Source organism: Neltuma alba, unplaced genomic scaffold, assembly GCF_004799145.2.
Source record: "Neltuma alba isolate B1F8T4 unplaced genomic scaffold, ASM479914v2 tig00011073_pilon, whole genome shotgun sequence".
NCBI lineage: Eukaryota > Viridiplantae > Streptophyta > Magnoliopsida > Fabales > Fabaceae > Neltuma > Neltuma alba.
Genome location: NW_021635815.1, coordinates 412417 through 432842, shown reverse-complemented (window position 1 = coordinate 432842; position 20426 = coordinate 412417).

Below are 20426 nucleotides of genomic sequence, written 5' to 3'. Positions count from 1 at the left end.
GTCATTGGTAACTAAATTGTGAAAATAATATCAATTTCTACTCTATATTAAATTATTGTGAATAACTTTTTAATATTTATCATTTTTCATATTAAACTTGTCATTGGCAACACTGTGATCAAAGAAGTGAGAAATTCTTAGGTACTCCCAATATGCCAACTCATCTGAACTCTGTCCAATATAATGAAAATGTTCCGGCTTAAATAATTTTAATCCACCTATCACCTCACTCATTTCCATTATTTTATTGTTTTAAAAAAATAAAAATGCCTAGAGTCTTGTTATTCCTTTACTACCCCTCTTCTCTCCTTTTCAGTTTCTCAATCTTCCCCATTTCAAACTCCATTCCTTCCTCCCTTCATCTCTTTATTCTCTTCTCACTCTCAGACACCAGTGGCATCTTCCACCAGTGCTGGTGGAAGCATCTTCTCCTCCTACGATATGCAACAGTAGTGAGACTCTCTACCAGTGATAATGGCAACAATCCACTCTACAAATCTAAATCAACAACAGTGAGATTTTCCACACAACTTCCTCTCAATCCTCTCCACTAACAGCGACAGTGGGATTCTTTCTACTCTGTAGATCTAAATCGATGAAGTTGCTATTTCTTTATCCTCACCTCCGCAACTTGTGATGTCAATCTGAACCTGCTGTAAGATTTTTTTTTCTTGTTAATTTTGTTGGGTTCTTCAGAGTTTATCGTGCTCGAAAATGGCTTCTTATCTGTATTTGCTTTTTGATTTTTTATTCTTCCTATAATTAGATTTCTGGGCTGAAATAAGACCTATTCTCGCTTACACCTTGGGGTTAAATTCAAAATTAAAACCAAGGATTGCACTATAGGCACAATCTCGGGTCGTCTCACTTGTTAGAACCTTAATCATTGATACTAAATTACCTAAATGCCATAAAAATACAAATTGACTAGGAAAAAGTTAGGGGGTTTTTATTAAAACTATTAATTGAGATGGAATGCAATATAAATATCTTTTTTTAGATTTTTAGGAAATTAGAATGGAATGGATGGAAAACAATTTGAAAACAATTGATGAAACCTCTTGAAAATAGATCTTTGTTGGCAATCATCATCCAAAATGATTTTAGGAGTAGAAATCACTAAGTTTTCTAAATAAAAAAAAAACCTTAAAGGACCCTTTAAGTCTAGGATCTTAATCAATGGCTACCTATCTCATAAAATTCTATTAAGCTTACTTAGTGGGTGTATTAGGATTAATTAATACACTTGGTTCAATGCAAATCTAGATTAACTCAACAATCAAACAATAACATGCAAGAAAGAGAGTATCAAAAGAATTGCATAGAAACATATATGTAACCATATATATATTGAAGCTTAAATTTAGCAAACAAGATAATAGTCCAAAATTGATTACAACCATAATTAAAATAGTTCGACAATAATTTACAAACCCTAAGACTTAGGAATTCATAAACAAACAACTAGAACTATGGATGAAGCTAATGCCTCTTTGAAGCTCTTGGAATTAATGCCAATCAACACATCTTCAAGAGAACAGATGCTTAGCCACACATTGGAGCAAGAAGCACTACAACTAGTAGTAATTTTGAGCTACCCTTTGTGGAAAATGAAGGAGAAATGGAAGAAGATGGAGATTTGTTGAAGGAGAGTGAAGAAGATGAGAGAAAATGAATGCGAGAGGTTGTGAGTGAGTGAATATGGCTAAGTTTTCAAAAATGCCTTAGTCTTGGCCTCTTAGGGTGTTCTGGCTGGGTCTAGGTCAGATTTTGAGTGTGTAAACTGTTTAGAGTCAGATCTCATAAGTAAAAAGCATAACTACAAAATCATGGCAGGTGCCGTATAGATTTTACAGAACCACTCTTCTTGTATTTGGTGTTATGTTGTTCTTTGGTCTTTGATCTTGGCTTCATTTTTTGTGTGTCCTGCAATCAAAATTAGTCTAAATAAAGTACCAATTGTTCTAAAAATTAATTAATAATAAATTCTTTTCATGATTATTATCATTCCATATATGCACTAACCAAACAATACATCATCACAGCCAATTATACATGCCATCATCATTATTTAACATCACATCACATTAGTGGCATGTTCATAACATACATTGATATACAAATTACACAATGTAATATAATACATTTCATTAATTCTTTTCACTTTTCCCTTGCCTCCACTTCATGTATTCTTTGCTTGATCATTATTATCATACCTTACTTTTAGACCTCATTTTTACTTCTATTAGGACCATTTAGAATCATTTCTTATGACCTTTAGTTGGAAAAATTTGAACTTTAAAATTTCATAAATTCATATTACTGTTCATTGTAATCCTAACAAATGTCAAACTTTGAAAGTTCATAACTAATTCTAGAAAAATCAAAATGAATTGGTTCTAAGTTCTATTTAAAGCTCTTAATGTAATCTTTAAGGAAAAAAATACTCATTGATATCTAGAATTCACCAATAACTCCCAAAATCAACGAAAAGTGATACTATTCGTATAATCATTTTTTAATTTTTTAGAATTTATGTCCAACTTTGGAATGACATAACTTTTTGTACAAAACTACAAATTTAATGAAGTACCAGTTGTTTTAAAACTAAAATACATCTATAAGTCTATCAAATTTTAGCCAAATTCTCAAAACAATTGTATAGAATCTCATTGGTCAAACGTTAGTCTTAAAAAGTCAACTTTAACCCTTTTAATTTCCATTCTTGGTTATTCTTCCCTTTTCAATCCATATAATCATTCAAGTCACATAATCCATGCCAAAACATGATTTCTTAATAAAACATTAATATGCATACCACTCTTTGATCATTAATACAAATATTCAATATAATCTACAATAATCCATAACAATTCATAATAATTACAAATATAGTTTCAAGAGGCATAACAACTATCTCCCAAAATGGTCTCCTTTCCCTTATCCTTGCTTGATTCAATCCCTAGTTGGTGAATATTAAATATGAAAGAATGGGTTTCATAAGAAATCTTAGTAGCAATGAATCATAATAATCATGCTATATAAGAATGTACTATGTTATCAGAAAAATAACATTATTATGCAACATTTCATATGCATATCATTTGCCATGGAAAAGAGAGCAATAGATCAAGCCATTATACCATTCATCATAACATATTGCCAAGGCATATTTAACATAGAATTCCATACATAATCACCTCATTTGCTCAATCACATCATGGCACATAAATCAAATAATACAAACACATTTAAACAAGCAAGAAATCATTTAAATTATGAGTTTAATGCTACCTCTTGTTTACTTATTCAATTCGGCCTCTTTGGTATAATTGTGCTCCTCTTTGATTTCTTGCAAAATGCCTATCAACTCAGGCATAAACACATTCTAAATTACCAATAATTCAAGTATAAACACCAATGCTTGACATTAAACTCAATTAAACCCCTTTTCCTTTATTTTTGACATAATTATTTTCTCTTTGTTTCAATCAATCTCTTCAAACATTCCTACACAATTTTTCATGTAGAATCCAAATATCAAATTAGATTTAACAAAATCACACACTTTGCCCTTCAAACTACTTTGGCCGGATAGAGTAGGTTAAGTTCCAAAATTTTTATTTTTGATTTCAATGATTTTAAACACTTTTCCTTAGTGTTTCCCTACACAAAAATACATTTTAAACTCACTGAAATTATCAAATCACATTGAAACAATCTCTAACATCAAAATTATATAGTGGCCGAAATACCTCATATAAACCTTAACTTTGGTTTTCTTCCAAAATTTAATCTAAACATCAATTAAACATGCAATTCCAAGCACATATTCATGGTTTCTATCCTTCCCTAAAGCTTCCTCATGGTGACCGAAAATGGGCAGCACCACACTTGAGGATTTGTCATGAAATTTCAATCAAAACAACCCTTAAATCTAACCAAAATCAAGCTTAGACATACCTTGATGGATCCTTGCCTAAAACTTGATGATTTTCCCTTGATTTGAAGGGTTTTAGGTGCTATTTAGAGGTGAGTTTTCAATTTGACAGAATTTTTCTAATTTTTCTATTTTGGCCAACTTTAGTGTATTTAGGGGGTATTTATAGAGGTCCAAATCTGACCCCAAGCCCTCCAAAATGGCACCATCTCCTGCTACCTAAGGGGCCATGTGTCTCTCATCATATGCTCTAAAATATATATCAAACCAAAAGTCTCTTTTTCTTTATCTTTCTTTTGAATTTTAGGCTTAAATTAGGCTTAAACTCTTTGGCAAGAGGAGGTGTGGGCTGCATGAAATTTTTAGGCCCTCTTTGGCCAATATGAAGCCCAAAATTGATTTAAAAAGGGAGAAGTGTGGCCTAATCATAAATATTAATTTCTAATCAAAACTCACTATTTCGGTTACTATTTTCAAAAATAGTTCTGGGCCTCCAAAAATTCATTTCTCTCCATAAAAAATCCTCTTTTAATCTAGGAAAGCCCCCTGAAAAATTTCAAAATTTATCTCAACCAATAAGATTTCGGTGATAAATATTCTAAAATTAATTCCTACACTTCCAAGGCCTGGAATTATTGAGGCCTCTACATAATTAAAATAATCATTTTTGCTTAATTTTCACTATTTTTCTTAAAAAACCTCTATTTTTAGAAAATTCTGTAGTAAGTTATTTTCTTGCCAATTCTACCTTCAGGGTCTCAATTAAGGTTCTAAAACCTTTAATTTATGTTTTTACTATTTTTTGAGAATTTTTAAGAATTTTTCTAAAAAATTTCCTATTTTGCCATTCCTGGATCGATAATTTCAAAAATATCAGTCTGGGCCTTATTTGGGTTTTATATCATGTCTGGCTTCGTTGGCCAATCTACTTTTCCTATTGACCCTTAACTTAATTTTTCACACCTATTGTCAGGTTAAATTTTACCGGACATGACATTTCCTCCCCCTTAATAAATTTCATCCTCAAAATTTAAAACATACCTCATTTGAAGAGCTCCGAATAATTGTTCTTCATATTGTCTTCCTTCTCCCATGTTGCTTCTTCTTATGTTAAGCCTTTTTAGATCTCCTTGAATGTTGGGATAGTCTTATTTTGCAGCTGCTTGATCTGCCGATCTACAATCTTTGACGGCTTTACCTTGAATGTCAAATTATCTTGCAGTGTGATATCTTCATATTCTAAGATATGAAAGGGATCTGGCCGATACTTTTTCAATTAAGAAATATAGAAGACATCATATATCTGACTGAGATTAGGGGGTAGGGCCAACTTGTAAGCTACGGGTCCTATTTTTGAGAGAATATGGAAGGGTTCAATGACCTTCATACTCCTGTCATTGGAGATACTTTTAAGAATACATGATGTCTAACTTTGAATTCCAGAGGCTTTCGCTGAACATCAGCATAACTCTTGTGTCTACTTTGGGCTGTAAGTAGACTCTGTCTAATTATCTTGGTTTGCTGTGTCGTTTGTTCCAGCATGTCTGGTCCATAAATTTTTCTTTCCCCTAACTCTGTCCAACATAGTGGGGATCTGTACTTACGCCATACAACATTTCATACAGAGCCATCTGTATACTGGAATGATAACTATTGTTGTACACAAATTCAGCTAACAGTAGGTACTTATCCCAGTTTTTTTTTGAAATCCAATACACATGTTCTCTGCATATCTTCTAGTGTTTGTATTGTTCGCTCCGTTTGCCTATCCTTTTATGGATGATTAGCTGTATTGAAACTTAACTTTGTGCTCATTGCCTATTGTAACGCTCTCCAAAATCTAGAGAGGAATTGTGGATCTCTATTTGACACAATCGTTTCTGGTACCCTATGTAATTTTACAATCTCTTTAATATATAACCTTACAAGCTTTTTTAGTTGGTAGTCCTCTTTTATTGCCTAAAAGTAAGCCACTTTCATCAGTCAGTCAACTATCATCCAAATCCATGGAGATATTGTTCCATTTCTATTTGGAAATACTCAAAGGTTATAGAGGTCCTAACGGTCTCAGATGTTTCCTCTTGATTTTCTAGTAAATGAGGCACTTAGATACACATTCTGTTATGTCTCTCTTCATACCAAGTCACCAAAATAACTCTCTGATGTCTCAGTATATCTTTGTCATGCTTGGATGCATCATGTACTTGCTTTTGTGTGCCTCCTCTAGAATTTGCTCTTTAATACTAGTCATAGAAGGAATGTACACTCTCCCTTTGTATTTCAGTATTCCTTCTGGAGAGATCTCAAAATCTCGAATTTCATTCCACAATACTTTAGCTTTCAAAGTATCTGCTTAATGATCTCTCTTCTGGGCTTCTTCTATCTATTTGATCAATTGTGCCTCTGCTTTTATCATTTCAACCTTTCCTATCATCAACTGTATCTCACAGATGGGGTTCCAATCTCTAATGCTTTCAATGAGTTTCTTTTCTTTGATCATTAATGATGGTACTTGCACTACCTTCCGGTTCAATGCATTAGCTACTACATTAACTTTCCCTGGATGGTACTTTATTTGATAGTCATAATCCCTGAGTAGCTCCATCCATCTCCTCTGTCTCATGTTTAGTTCTTTCTGATCTTGCACGTACTTGAGAATTTTATGGTCATAGTACATTCAATAGTTGCCCCATATAAGTAATGCCTCCAAATCTTCAAGGCATAAACAATTGCTACCAGCTCTAGGTCGTGTGTGGGGTAATTCTCTTCATGAGTTTTAAGTTGTCATGAGGCATAAGTAACTACTCTACCTTGTTGCATCAACGCACATCCTAATCCTTATTTACTTGCATTAGTATACACTACAAACAGTAGCATAGGATTGGGGATAATCAGTATGGGAGTAGAGGTCAGCTTTTGCTTTAATTCCTAAAAGCTAGCCTTGTACTTTCCATCCCACACGAGCAGTTGATTCTTCCTAGTGAGCTTAGTCAGCAAAAGGGCAATTTTGAAAAAGTCTTGAATAAATCTTCTATAGTAACCTGCTAGTCCCAGAAAGCTTTAAACTCCTGTCACCATCTTCGGTTGTTACCAATTCAGTATCACTTTAACTTTACTTAGGTCTATCACTACTCCTTCTTATAAGAATGGCTGATCACCTAAGAGGGGGGTGAATTGGGTGTTAATTAAAATCAAAAATCTTTTCACAATATAATAAAATTCATAATAAATTTTGTGTATAAAAACAATGAATTGACATAAGCATAATCACATTAGTAAAATGGTTTAGCTGGAAATATAAAGTGGGAAGGTAAGAGAAGATGCAAACTGTGATTTATCCTGGTTCGGTCCTCACTAACCTACGTTCAGTCCCCAGGCCCCTCCTGAGATTTTCAATCCACTATCTCCTTCAAGTTTAACACGAGTACTTGAGAACACTACAATCACAAGTTTGATCCGGGCACTTGTGACGCCACTTACAATCCTTAGACTAACCAGTCTATTCAACAGCAACCTCACACTAATTAAGGTAAACACTCCCCCTTACACACCGTAAGGATACAATCTGATAATGATAATGAAGATTGAATATTTCTTCTCTTAAAGAAGTGATAGATGAATCCTAAGCACGTTTAGGAAACTCTCATCTCTATCTTACGAATACATATGTAGTCTTTGAAGTACAGAGAAAGGGAATTTTCTCTCGGAGCTCTAAATAAGAATATGTTGAATCAGCATTTTCGCATTTTATGTTGTAAGCTCAGACTCTTCTCTTTTTTTTCTGAATGCTCTTCTATTTATAGATGATGTTGGGTACTTGACCGTTGAGCATTTTCTTCCCGTTTGGCTCGAAGAATATGACCCTTGAAACTAACTGTTGGAAGCTTCTGACAAAAGTTGATTCTTCACATCATAAATTCATTGTGGCTCTTTACCTGAAATAATCCTTCTCAAATCAAGTGATAAGTATCTGATAATCTTAGAAACAATAAGTTGGAAAACCTAGAATCAATCATCAGATATTCAAATATTCAGAAAGTAAGATGAACTTACTTGATCGATGTCTTGATCGATAAAGCTTCGATCGATCAAGTTATCAATTAATTATATGAAGAAAAGATATAGTAGATATATGCAATTATCGAATAGATTATGGATCATATGATGCTCGAACAAATGATCGATAAATGATGAAGCATGAACATAGTGAACTCCAAATGAAATATGCAAGGTTAATCCCTTTTAAGTTTTGTTTGCCTTTGTGTCTTTTCAATAGAGAGTTATGTGTTAAAGGAAGGCTGAGAAAAACTTGAAGGTAAAGATTCAAAAGAATTTGAAGATCACCGTGAATAGTTGTTACGAAATGAGCTGGATCAATGATCGAAAATGTGATCGAAAACTGTTTGATCAATTAGGTTATCGATGAAGCTAGGTATGAGAGAAATAGATTTTTAAAGAGTATTGATTGAATACTTTATTGATAAAGGGATGACAGAAAATTTGATCGATAAAATGAAGTTTAACAAAGATATTCATAAAGAGCACTAATCCTAAGATGATCATGTAAGTGATCAATTAAAGATTAAACGATTAAGTGATCGATAAAATATCATTGAAATCTCTTTTTCAGAAAAGACCAGGAAAGACTTTGATTGATCATGTTATGAGAAAACAGAAGATTTAGGGATTTGAATGATTGATCATTTTATCAATAAATGAGTGATCAATTAGGTGATCTGAAAATGGCTTAAAACAAGTAAGTGCAGTGAAGGTAATAATGATCGGTCATTTGATCGAGAAACAATTGATTGATCAATTGATCGATTAAAGACCTTGAAAGAAAATTTTGACAGAACACATTATCGATTAATTAGAAGTAAATTACCATACAATGTTCGAACAAGTTATTGGTAAAATAATAATCGATAAATTGATTGATAACAAGCGAACTGTTCAATATAGTAAATAAGTGAAGGAAGCTTACCAGATTATCTGAGTCCTGATCGATAATGACTTGATTGATCAGGTGATCGATATTCCTATTATTACACAAAATGAAGTTTATTCCTTTTTCTTGATAGCTTATCAATCAACCGATTATTGATTAAATGATTGATAATTTACTGCAAAATCTTACACTTAAACAATTCTATCAGTGATCGAATATTTGATCGATTAACCTTTAATCGATAATGTTATCGATTACTTGTGCTTTCATATTTTCAAAGATGGATTATAGCTTGAGCACCTTAGAAATGTATGTGAAGATATAAGAGAAGAATTGAAGAGATAGTACCAAGAACTCGATAAAGTGATTGCGTATGTAGTTGCTTGATCATCAACTCGAACATCAGTTTACTTGATAACTGGCTTCGAGTAACATCTAATAATGGCTTTTTATTTCTTCATTTCTTCTAATGGTTTTACTCAATAACATGTTTGAGTAGCATGTAGCTCGAGAGCATAATTGGTCAATGTAGAACTTCTGGTCTTTGCCTCAATAAATTCGAATTCTGATTCAAGCAAAATGAAGGTTAACTTTGACTGATCATAAATCTTCCAATTCAACTCCAAATTTTGCAAATGACCTATGCCCATAAAGCTCTTTGAGTTTACTTTCTAATGCAACAAGGACAACCCTAAAATTCATTGTATTCACAAAGTTATCTTCATCATAGTAACTAAAGGTCAGAATAAAGGTGTTAAACCCAACTGTAATGTTTTGAGCAATATATCTCCCTCATATGAAACTCTTTGAAGTTGATTTTGATGTCCATAAACCGTGTTCTGAGTCTAGTTTCATACAAATCAAGTTTTACCTTAAATAGATTTGTGGTTTAGGAGATATTAGAGAAATATCGAACCTATGTCAGAGCTGAATGAAGAATAGAGCATAACAGAGTATGTGTTTTATCGATAAATTGATCGATAAGTGGCTAATTGAGTTATTGATAGATAAATGCCCTTGAAAATCACCTTTGAAGCTTATTTTCAATGTTTATATGAAGGGTGACTCAATATATGATGATATAACTTCTGGTTTGTGCATTTTAGCTTCCGATTGAGCCATACAAACTTCTAATTGAGCATAGCAACTTCCAAGATCAAATCTATGAATTTGAATCTTGATATTTCCATTTGATTTTACAAGTTCTTCTTTTCTCAATCTCTCTTCTTCTTCTTCTTCCTCTTGGTCATTTTTCATAACTCAAAGTTTAACATAATAACTTATACAAAGTATGAGACAAATAATTTTGGCAAACTTTTTTCCGTATTATTTGACATCATCAAAACTAATCATATCTACCACTTCTCAGGTAATCACATGACCTAAGATCCTTACTTTATTCAGCCAAAATTCACATTTATTAAGTTTAGTATACAACTACTTTGCTTTCAAGATATTCAAAATAATCCATAAATGTTACTCATATTCTTTTGGTGACCTTGAGTACACCAGGATATCATCAATAAAGACTACGACAAATAGATCTAGGTACAACCAAAAGAATCTATTCATATAGTCCATAAAAATTGCAAATACGTTCGTCAATTCAAAAGGCATCACTAAAAACTTGTAATACCCATATCAAGTTGAGAAAGCAGTCTTCGATATATCTTCTACTTTTATTCTTAGCTAGTGATAGCCTGATCTCAGGTCAATCTTAGAAAACATAGCAACACCAGCCAATTAATCTAGCAAATCATCAATCCAGGTTAATGGGTATTTATTCTTGATCGTTACTTTGTTCAATTCCTGGTAGTCAATGCATAATTGCAAGTTACCATCTTCCTCCTTCACGAGCAATATCGATATGCCCCATGGAGATACATTGGGTCGAATGAAACCCTTCTTTAATAATTCTTCTAGCTGCTTCTTTAGCTCCGCCCTCTCATTTAGAGCCATTTGATACGAAGCATTAGAAATTGGTCATGTTCCTGATACTAGATCAATGGCAAATTCCACTTCTCTTTCTGGTGGTAATCTACTAATCTCTGGAGGAAAGACTTTCAAAAAATAACATACAACTGTTACTTCTGCAATCCCTTCTTCCACTTCTACTTTCACAGAGAAGAATACTATGTACCCTTGGCAACCCTGTCTCAGGTATCTACTCGCCTGAGCCTCCATAATCAAATTCAACTTTACTTCTGTGTAAGGAGTTAATTCTTGGGTAGGAAAGATTAATGTTTTATTCTTATAGTTGAGGAGTCTATTATGCAAGGATAACCAGTTCAAGCTAAGGATAACATCAATATCATAGAAAGGCATGCATATAAGGTCCAACATAGTGCAACAATAGGCATACCAGACAATGCAGTTTATACAAACATTGAAAGTTAAAACTTTAGCACTAGTAGAAGTGGAAATGCAAAGATCATATAGCAATATGTTAACATTGATGTTAGGATTATGGTTTTGATGATAACAAAGTTAGATTAAAATGATTAAGTATGTTGATCGATCAGCTGATCGATCAAATGATTATCGATAAGCTGTCAGATAATTGTTCAGTATAAATCAGATTTATATTAACTATTTTAATTGATGAGATGTTCGATAATTCATCGATCGGTAAAATGATCGATCATCGCTAACGTAAAAGCAATAGAAGGTAATTGTCGGTTATCGATAGTTTAATCGATAATCCCAGATGATCGAACAAGTGACAGATAAAAAGAAGTGAATCTGGATTGATCTTATCGATCAAATGATCGATAAATGAGTTATCGATAATGACATCGATAAATGGTAAGACACTCTACCTGTTTTAATAATGATTCTGGCATTGTTTATCGATCACATTGTCGATCTTTTTATTATCGATAATATGATCGAACATTGAGCTCTAACCTTCTTAAATGCAAGTACTGATTATAGACTATTGATCGATAACTTTATCCATCATCAAATTATCGATAACATGATCGATAATCTATGTGCCAGTTGCTTCTACTTAGTTTTCTTTAGAACTAAATTATCGATAACCTTATTGATAATTAAGCTTTTCTACTTAATATTTTTTCAGATAACATGATCGATAAACAACTTTAAAACAAACTTTTCATTTCACCGTTTATCGATAATTTGATCGAACATGCCTTGATCGATCACCCATTCGATAATCCTTGAAATCCCTGTTTCTCACTGAAAGTTTCACACTTGACTCTTATCGATAACATTATCGATCACAATCTTATCGATAATGTGTTCGATCAACATGCACTAAAGTTTCAATTCGGTAACACTTGAATTATCGATAAATTGATCGATCAACCTTTACTCGGTAAACTAATCGATCATTTGATTTCTGTCAGTTTAACTTCAGCAAGCTATAACATTTCTCATACTCACTTCCAAGATTTTTTTGCTTGCACAATCCTCATGATTACTTTACCAAGTGGTGTATATTCAAAGGAACTCTGATTTACATATTAACCTAAGATTTCCTGTTGCACTTTATCGATCACTTGATCGATAAACCATTGTTCCATCATCTGATCGATAAACTTCTTCTACTAATCGAAAATTTCTCTTTCTGTTTTTCGATAACCAAATCGATCAACCAGTAATCGATCACCACTTCGATCAACCATGTCCAGAGTATCTTTCTGTACCTTTTACGGATGATTCATTCTATCTAGAATCATTGAGTAATCAATTAGTTATTCCTCCTGATCCATGACTAAAGCTTACACCGCTTTATTCTTACTTATTTAAGTTTAAAATATGGATGCAGATTACTAAGAGAAATTACAACGGCTCTTCAACAGGATTACGTAACCTGTAACCTACAGTGTCAGAAAGCTCAGACGCATTAATGGCAGAACTGTTGGAACTGACTAAACACTCAAACGGAGTCACAACGGCTAGAAGCTCTTCCGTCTAACGGTTACTTAACGATCTCAACTATAAAAGGCGCGAAGAAGCATTAATGAGGAGATTGAATACCGGAGCTACCATATGTGATTATTAAGTCTAGCATTCAATACTCTGTTTCTTCAATACTACTGAGCGTCAGTGTTCATCATTAAATTTCACTCTGTAAGAGAGTCGATTTCTATCCTTTATTAATCACTATTGAGTGATACTCAAGAGTTTGGACTCTTGAGCGGGTTTGTATCCTTACGGGAGTAAGGGGGAGTGATTGAGTGATTCAATTACTGTACTGAGGCACCAAGAGCCCGATGAATCTTGGAAGATAGTGAAATACTCAGAGGTGTTCTGAGGGCTGGACGTAGGTCAAGTGGTTAAGACCGAACCAGTATAAATCCTGTGTCTTCCCTTCTACGGTGAAATCCCTCTTAACTCTAACTATTTGTTTACGATATTGTCTCGTTTTAATTCAGCAATTTTTTTATCTTACCCAATTCACTCCCCTCTTGGGTGAGATTGCTTCTAACATTTGGTATCAGAGCAGGTCTCTTCATTAAAGATTTAACAGTTCGAAGAGAGATCTAATGGCAAGATTCGGAGATAGCGTGCTACTGGAAGGATGCTCAACGTCCAAACCGCCAGGCTTCAGTGGAGAGAATTACACCTTCTGGAAAATAAGGATGAAGATCTTCATCAAGGCCGCAGAGTATGGATTGTGGGACGTAATAGAGCACGACAACTATGTCCCAATGAAAACAGTAGGTGGACAGCAAGTACGCAAGAGTCCCAGGGAGTTCGATGAGGAAGACAAGAAGCTAGTGACCCTAAATGACAAAGCTATCAACATACTCATATGTGCACTTAGCCAGAGGGAATATTTCAGAGTTTCAAGTCTGGAAACTGCAAAGAAGATGTGGGAAGCCCTGGAGATAGCTCACGAAGGAACCACCGGTGTAAAACAGAGCAGAATCAACACTCTGCACTTGGAAAGAAATATAGTCAAGAAGATCAAGTGAGGAAAATACTGAGCGGTCTCACAAAAGAATGGGAACCAAAAGTAACAGCAATTGAAGAAACTAAAGGAGAGTCCATTGGTTCTATTGCAGCGCTGTTCGGAAACCTTGCTGAATACGAGAGCAAGCAAAAATACAAAAAGGAGATGAACGAGAAGAACCGGAAAAGCATCGCTCTTAAAACTCAAGAGAGCGAAGATGACAATGAAGATGATCTTGAAGATGATGAAATGGGCCTGATAGTCAGAAGGTTCAAGAAATTCTACAAGAACAGAACTGGAAAGAAGTTCCAGCCGAAACGCAGAATCTCAACATATCAGAATGAATCAAAGGATCCAATCATTTGCTTCGAATGCAAGAAGCCAGGACATATCAAGGCAGAATGTCCCCAACTATCCAGAATGAAGGATAAAGAAAAGAAGAAAGAAAGATTTAGAAAGAAGAAAGCCTTCGTTACATCAATCTGGGGAGATAGTTCTTCAGAGGAAGAAGAAGAAAGCGATGATGAAGAAACCGCTAACATTTGTCTAGTGGCCCAAGAAAACGAAGAATCAGAGACAAATGAGGTAATAATTTCTGAACCATCTTATGATGAATTACAATCCGAATACAATGCATTACATTTAGAATTAGTAAGAATTGCAAAGGAGTTGGTAAGCTCCAAGAAAAGAATAAAGTTCTTAGAAGAACAACAATCAAAGGTTGAAGACAATGTAGATTCGCTCTTAGCTTGCAAAGATTGCAAAATAAACAAAAAGAAGATTAAGGATCTTACCAAACTTTAGAAAAATTTACTAAAGGTAGTGAAATGCTTAAAGTAATCCTAGGAGCTCAACGATGTTCAATGGATAAAACCGGTATAGGATACGATCCAACTCAGGATAAGTTAAAGGGAAAGAAAAAGAGTAGTGATAGATCATATCTTACATATTTTAGAAATTCTGTGCATTCTTCCAATCCATTTGCACTATGTTCTTACTGCAACCGTAAAGGTCATTTAACTTCTTCTTGTTACCATAAGAAGAAGGGGACCTACGGAACATTAAAATGGGTGCCCAAAGGTACTTATGTACTAAAGACAACTCATACTAACCAAAAAGGACACAAGAAGGTATGGGTACCTAAAACATGATTGTGATTTTGCAGGTATGTCTCAATGCATCCATAACAAACAAATGGTATATTGACAGCGGGTGCTCCAGACACATGACGGGTGACACTGGGAAGTTTACATCACTCATACCAAAAGAAGGAGGAAAAGTAAGTTTCGGAGGAAACCAATCGGGAAAAATTGCTGGAATTGGAGAAGTCGGAAGTAACATGGGTATGAGGGTCAAAGACGTATACTACGTGGAAGGTCTATGTCATAATCTCCTCAGCATCAGTCAAAGTGTGGACAAAAACAACTGGGTGATTTTTGATTCTGAAGAATGCTTAATCATAAGCAAAGATGATCTACCTCTGAAGAAAGAAGAATTGAATACAAAGCTGAGAGCTCCGAGGGACGGTAACTGTTATACACTTCAAATTGATTCTAAAACCTCTGAAAACTGTTTTATTAGTAAAAAGGAGGAAATTTGGATTTGGCACAAACGACTTGCACATGTTAACATGAATCAACTTTCAAAATTAACAAAAAGGGAATTAGTTGTCGGTTTACCAAAAATTCAGTATGAACGTGATATTATTTGTGATGCATGTCAAAAGGGTAAACAAACAAAGTCTTCGTTTAAATCAAAGAAGACAGTCCCAACTAAAAGACCACTTCAAATGATTCACATGGATTTGGTTGGTCCATCAAGAGTAAAAAGCTTCGGTGGAAATTTGTATACTCTTGTGATAGTTGACGACTATTCGAGATTTACCTGGACTTTGTTTCTTTCCTCTAAAGATGAAACGTTTAATGCATTCATTGTTTTTGCCAAAAAGGTCCAAAATGAGAAAGGTATATCTACTATGTCAATCAGGTCCAATCACGGAGGAGAATTTGAAAACAACGAATTTACAGATTACTGTGAGGAGCATGGAATTGACCACAACTTCTCTGCACCAAGAACTCCTCAACAAAACGGAGTAGTTGAACGAAAGAATAGAGTACTCACGGAAATGGCTAGAGCAATGTTGAATGAGAAGGGAGTCTCACAAGTATTCTGGGCAGAGGCAATGAGCACAGCTTGCTACATATCCAATAGAGCCTACATCAGAATGCTGCTCGGAAAGACGCCATATGAATTGTATAAGGGGAGAAAACCGAACCTGACTCATCTAAGGATCTTCGGGAGCAAATGCTATATTCACAACAACAACAAGGAAAATTTGGGTAAATTCGATCCTAAAGCTGATGAGGGTTTGTTTCTCGGTTATTCTAATCGTAGTAAAGCTTACAGAATTTTCAATAAACGAACCTTTACAATAGAAGAATCAATTCATGTTGTGTTTGCTGAAATTGAACCAATTTCAAAACCTCTAGATGATGATGCTGAGGTCGTTCAAAACTTTCAAAAATTGGATATGAACGAAAATTCAAACAAATTAACTTCAGAAACCGTTTTAGAAACAGAGATGATTTAAGTGATCCTTCTTCACAAGAAAATCTAGAACAGCCAAAGGCTTGGAGACATAACCGAGATCATCCACTGGAACAAGTCATTGGTAAAGTCAATGAAGGAGTCAAAACCCGGAGACAAGTGTTCAATGAAGTTTATTTTTCTGCATTTTTATCTCACATTGAACCCACCAATATTGACGAAGCACTATCCGATGAATTCTGGATAGTTGCAATGCAGGAAGAGCTTAACCAATTTGAGAGAAATCAGGTTTGGGAATTGGTACCCAGACCAGATGATCATCCGGTCATTGGCACCAAATGGGTATTCAAAAACAAGCTCGATGAATGCATACAAATCGTCAAAAATAAAGCTAGATTGGTAGCTAAAGGTTATAATCAAGAAGAAGGTATCAATTATGAAGAAACGTATGCTCCAGTAGCCAGATTGGAAGCCATACGAGTTCTTTTGGCATTTGCCTACATCAAAGATTTCAAACTATATCAAATGGATGTCAAAAGTGCATGTCTGAATGGTTATATCTTAGAAGAGGTCTTTATCGAACAACCTCCTGGTTTTGAAAACTCAAATTTTCCTAATCACGTTTACAAACTTAAAAAGGCATTATACGGTTTAAAGCAAGCTCCTAGAGCCTGGTATGAACGTCTTAGCAACTTCCTAATAGAAAAAGGATTTGAAAGAGGTAAAGTGGATGCCACACTCTTTATTAAAAGAAATAAGAAAGATCTTTTGATTGTTCAAATTTATGTGGATGACATTATTTTCGGTGCTACTAACGAAGATCTTTGTCAAGAATTTGCTAAGCTTATGCAGGGAGAATTCGAGATGTCCATAATGGGAGAGCTAAATTTCTTTCTAGGATTACAAATCAAACAAAAGAAAAACATCATATTTATATCCCAGATGAAATATCTGAAGGAGTTACTGAAGAAATTTAGAATGGAGAATGCCAAAAATGTAAAGACTCCTATGAGCTCAACCTGTTCGCTTGATGTAGATGAAGACGGCAAAAACATAAATCTAACAAGATACAGAATGATTGGCTCATTACTATACCTCACTGCTAGTAGACCAGATATTCAATTCAGTGTGGGAATGTGTGCAAGATATCAATCAGCTTCAAAAGAATCACACGAAGAAGCTGTCAAGAGGATACTCAGATATCTTGTAGGAACTCAAAATTTAGGAATCTGGTATCCAAAAAGGGGAACTAAATATCTAATGGGATACTCAGATGCAGATCATGGTGGATATAAGACGGACAGAAAAAGCACCAGTGGACAATGTCAATTTTTCGAAGGATGTCTTGTCTCATGGTCAAGTAAAAAGCAGAATACCGTGGCCATCTCCTCAACGGAATCAGAATATGTAGCCACTGCCTACTGTTGCGCTCAGATCTTATGGATAAAGCAACAAATACAGGATTTAGGAATCAACTTACGAGAGATTCCAATCCTATGTGATAATACGAGCACGATAAGTCTGTCCAAGAATCCAGTCCATCATGCCCGAACCAAACACATCGATGTCTGACATCACTTCATTTGGGACCATGTTTAAAAGAAGGATGTAAAGGTTGAGTTCATTCCCACTGAATATCAAATAGCCGACATCTTCACAAAACCTCTAGATCAACAGAAGTTCAACTTCTTTCAAAGAGAATTGGGAATGGTAAATCCCAATGAATTGTAAGAAATCTCTTGTTATTTATTAAGATTAATTGTTTAAATTTAATGTTTTGTTGATAAAATAACTGACTTAAGCATCGGAGTATGTAGAAATTTGTTTTGCAGGAAGCTCTGTTTTGATGAAGAAAAATAGAGGTAAACAGAGTATGAGATTATCGATCACTTGATCGATAATCATGAAGGCGAAAAGAAAGTAATTTATCGATCACCTGATCGATAAATCCAAGTCGTAAGAAAGGAAGGCACTCCTACACAAAAATTATCGATGACTTGATCGATAAATGCCTTATCGATCAAAACATCGATCAGGTGCTTCAAGGTTTCGAGTCCTCTCCTTCAGTATTGGTAAGCATTAATCGATAAGCCGATCGACAAATAGATTATCGATTAAATGATCGATAAACAAGACCAGGTATGCATCTCTTTTACTGATTTTATCGATAACATGTTCGATAATTGTATGATCGATAACGTGATCGATAATTCTGTTCTGTGTTCATGTGTGTTCTTCATATTTATCGAACACGTGATCGATCAAGAGTTGATCGATAACTTGATCGATAAATTCTAAAGATTATAATGGTATTTTTTGAAACCCCTCTGTCAGTTATCGAACCCTAGCTCGAATACTACCCGTCCCCTGTTTTCTCGCAACGGTCAAAAATCACTGTTCTATTAAATTTCCAACCTCTCTTCCACTCGAATCCATCACTACTACCTTTTCGACCTTCACCGAGCTCAAAACACACTGTTTCAACCGTTCGATTTCTCAGAAATTTCTCAATATCTCGTAAATGGCGCGAGTAAAACAACCAAGTGCGGAAGGGGAAGAAGGGTCGGAGAAGCAAATCCAATCGAGTGACACAACTCCTTCGGGCACTCGGAAACGATATAGACCGAAAGTAAGGGAGGAACCATCAAGGAAGAAGGGTGTTCTAAAAATTCATGAAAGTCGAGCCGAAGAGCAACCGGTCTCTCTAAGAAAATCTCCCCGGTCCAAATCAAAATTACCGATAGTCACTGAAGAATCAGAAACCGAGTCGGATGATGGTGCTTCAGTTCAGAAAGCTGTGGAGACCGCATTGAACATATCCATCCACAAGCAACCGAGAAAGAAAAAGCAAAGGGCAAGTGAAGGAGTCGCATGGGAAATTCCTCCTGAAGGTGTATCAACTGAGTTCTCTGAGTTATTAACTGGCAATCTTGATAGTGAAGTTAATCTAGCAAAGTATAAAGCTGATTTTGCCAATAGAAAATTCTGTCCTGTGGTATCTGTGGACTTAGAGGGTCGGAAGAAAAACAAACAGATTGCTCTTGACTTAAGTGACCCAATGCAGCATTATTCAAACTGGTTAATCATTGGTGGTGAATATTGTCCTGAGGTAGTTAAAAGAGTCTACTATAATATGGAATCCGTAGAAGAGTATGATGATCAAGATAATCTTATAGAGAACTACTTAAAGGTCACACTGAGAGGCAGATCTTTCAAACTCACAAGTATCAAGTTAAATGAATTACTTGGGACTCAAGAATTTGTGAGAGGTAGCAACATGAATGAGGTAAAAGCCTATAAAATTTTAATGCAGAGTGATGACTACCCTGGAGAGCTGAATTTCCCTCCTATGCAGATGTGTGATTACTATCGGATCATACATTACATCTACTCTAGGAGTATGATAAATAAGTCTGGAAGCTTCTCACACCTCACTCAGGATGACTATTTGCTCTTAGCAAGAATTATCAGTGGAGAGAAGCTCAATATTGGGGACCTTATCTACACTGAGATGAAGGACTTCGTCCTTAACAAATCCAAATACACCCCAATTCCCTACCCTCAGCTGGTCACCTACCTTCTTCAGGCATATAGTATTGCCCCATTTGAGCCCAGAGAACTCAAGACCAAGGTACCAGCTTTTGGTCTCACACAGCTCCACAAGATGCGGATCTCTGTTCCCTTCAAACCATCACAGAAGACTTCTCAGAAGGATAAAGGGAAGCAACCAGCTGTCAGTACCTCTCGCACTCAGGATGAGGCTGAATCCACAGCTGCTCCATCTCATGCTCCTGGTCCATCTTTTATGGAGAGATCACTCAGGGAAATGTTTCAGGCTGAGCTTCAAGCATTTGAAAATCGAGTATACATCACTGCCAGAGAATATGGGGAAATTTCTGATAGAAAGTTTGATGGTATTTCCAAAATCTTGGATCTTCACCGATAAGCCATGATGGTTCTGGAAAAAGAAGTCTCAGAGCGATTTGATTCAGTGGACAAAGAACTTAGAGAGCTCAAAGGGATGGTTACTTCTCTTTGCAACAACTTCACTGCCCCCAGCACAAGTT